Consider the following 3,197-nt stretch of genomic DNA (forward strand, 5'->3'; position numbering starts at 1 on the left):
GTTGCCTGACGCCATTTGACATTTTTTGGGAAAGTTTGACAGTTTTTAGCCTCAACATACTGAGGACAGTTTGGCATACGATCATGTGTTGTGTTTACAGTGACTTGATTGAGACACCTCCAAAACATGGTTTTTGAACGCTTCAACAGCATCTTCTAGCGACGAAAATAGTTGACCACGCCCTTTTCCCGATGTTGCGGAATCAAATGAAGTCATAAGGCGATAAGGCAGGGCTGTACGGCGGATGAGTAATCAATTCTACGTTTTTTCCGATCAAAAATGCGCTGGTTTGAATCGATGTGTGGGAGCTTGCATTGTCATGATGCATTTTTTCAATTCCATAGGAGACTTCAGGCAAATTGTAGTGTACCGTCCTACGTTGCTCAAGCAGTTCGCACGTACGGGTCATATGTTAGTTGGTGGAAGAACTGTCCAATGATGCCTCTATCTCACGGTACATAACATGGCGATCTTTCATTATCCGTTCACGCATAGCTTAATTATCTTCTGGCAAAACTGCGGTTTTTTACAAACCTCGCCATTTTCGTTTTTAGCGAGTGTCGGCCACCACTGAATTCATCAAACCAGTTTTTCATAGTGCTATAGGATGATCCTTTATCGACATACAAAGATTTAATTTGATCGATGCACTTTTGCCGTGATTATCCATGTCGAAAATTGTGAAAAAGGATTGGACAAAAATGTTCACAAGTAAATTCCATAGCCCTGTTCCTTTACGTTCAAGAATCTTCAAGTTTTACAACTTTTTACTCGAAAAGCGTTCCTTTACTTCAGACACAATACAATTCATATGGGAGCAGTTTTCAACTTTTACTACTTTTGCCGGTTTTACCATTTTCAGAAGTAAAGGAACAGACCACATGTTTTTGCAAAGTAATTTTTTCAAGTCACTGTAAACAACACAACACATGATCGTATGTCAAACTGTCCTGAGTATGTTTAGCCTAAAAACTGTCAAACTTTCCAACAAAATGTCAAATGGCGTCTGGCGATACTACGCGTTGCCGAGGACTCACACTTTTTTAGTTTCCCTCGTACGAATGATATGATCCAAAGAAACCAAAGGTTTTTTACTCTTCCTTCCCTGCAATTTTTTCGTATAGCACTTCCTACATCTTCTTTATTTGCGTATTCGATTTTCAAATGTTGGCTACCAAATGCAAATACAAGAATTGTATTACAATAGTATGAATTGTTTGATATTGTTTATAATATCGGCAAAAGTCTCTTTGTTTCTAGCTTCGCTTAGCAGATTTATGACGTCACGTATGCCCCATGTCCATTCTTGTATGTTGTTAATCTACAGAAGTTGTTTCCTCTCTCTGGTAGGCCCTTCCTTCAATGTTTACATCTTACACAGTGTAACAAATAACGTTAATGTTTGTGGTATTTTGTAAAATTGTAAAAAAAGTAAAGCCCTAATAGGCATTTCTAGTAAACATTTTAAGTTCGGCCGAAACGATTTATTTAAGTTAATAGTATACCCACCAAAAAAATCCTTACTTAATAATTGATTTTAATAGTATTTTTGGAGTTGTAATTACTTAACCCATTATTTCAAGTTATTCTATGGCTACTAGAAGTTAAAAAATGAACTAAAGAATATATGTTCTACTTTTAGAACAGGTGAGGTGAAATTTGTTTTCAATTTCAACATGCGAATATCTGATTTGTAGGAGAACACTCTACACACTGTGCTACGCGTATGAACATTAAGGGTTGTTCAACGCTTTCACATGCACCACCAAATTTTTTTATATTGTTAACAAAAAAACTCGTGTGCCGAGTGCAGTAAGCGTTGAACACACAACCCTAGGATTTGTAGTCGTAGTTACATTACTTTGTAATGGGTTACACAGTTAGTCATTAACAGATCTGTTAGTGATGCAATCAAATGTATTGTATTTTTGTAGATTTTTTCCCCTTTGCAGAATTGGAACACTTTATTTAGTTTTTATAAGTTAGTGACCAAGGATTTTTTGCACCTTTTAGGCTATTTTCTCAGGAATTATCGACATGCCGCTGATGAAACTTGTACCGTCGTATGGGGGCACTGAATACAAGTTGTTACAACAAAAAACAAAGCGATTCGAGAGCAGGCTCTAAACTAAACTTTTCCGAAATTTTGTGTGGGAGGTACGCGAAGGAGTGGACCGATTGATTCCTTATTGGAACCTAATCTAAGTTTGCTAGAAATGTCACGACGTGCAAAGAATGGACCAAGTCGATTACTCCCTTCAAGAGCTATCGTGCGCACAAATTTTCCTAACATTTTTGGACTTATGTGGGGGAGGTACCTGAAGAAGTGGATCGATATGGCCCATCTTCGAACTTAAACTAAGCTTGAACAAAATATTACGAAGGCCAAATTATGGACCAAATCGGTTCATCCGTTCGAGAGTTATCGTGCGCCCCAGCCAGCCAGACAGACGGACATTGCTAAATCGACTCCAAATTGTCTGACACGGATTTCGTCCAAACATACTTGAGGTCTAAAACCATTATTTCGATGAGGCACGTTTTGCCCATATGAAAGTGTATATGAGGAAATATCAAGATTTTTTAGTTTTGCATAAAAAAAATTTAAACAAAAAATTTTAAGCTACATGAAAGATTTTTGGTACATAGATTGGGAAAAAATTCCGATTCTCAAATCTGTTCGAGATACTAACTTTGGTTGTTGCGCGCAAAAGATATGGCGGTTTTAATTCTGATAATAAGAAATAAATCTTAAAACAACGCTACTCATTATATTGCGAAACATTGTTAATTAAGGGCTTCCTACGTACTATATGATAACTGAGGTCCCATAACATTAGTGAAAAAAGTTGTAAATTTTCGCAGAAATTAAGAAAGAATTAAAAAAAATTGATTGCTTGCAACTTGTTTTCATAAAATTTAAGCTGTTTATGCATCGGAAAAATATTTTAAAAATATGTACGTAATCTAAACATCGCGACGATTCAAATGGAACCAAAAATATAGAAATCTGTTTAGCGGTTTGCACATTTTAACAAAAACAAAATATATATATATTGAGGGAAGTTATAAAATCGACACCTCCAAATAATAGTATGCCAAGTCTAAAAAGTGAGTTTTGCAGTAGAAGCTCTCAAAGTCTGGAAATTTTTTTGAACTTCAGTACTATGCTAAGTCAATATTTGTTTATAACTTCT

Source organism: Musca autumnalis, unplaced genomic scaffold (genome assembly GCF_047663935.1).
Source record: "Musca autumnalis isolate F117 unplaced genomic scaffold, ASM4766393v1 scaffold_1, whole genome shotgun sequence".
In the NCBI taxonomy this organism is placed as follows: domain Eukaryota; kingdom Metazoa; phylum Arthropoda; class Insecta; order Diptera; family Muscidae; genus Musca; species Musca autumnalis.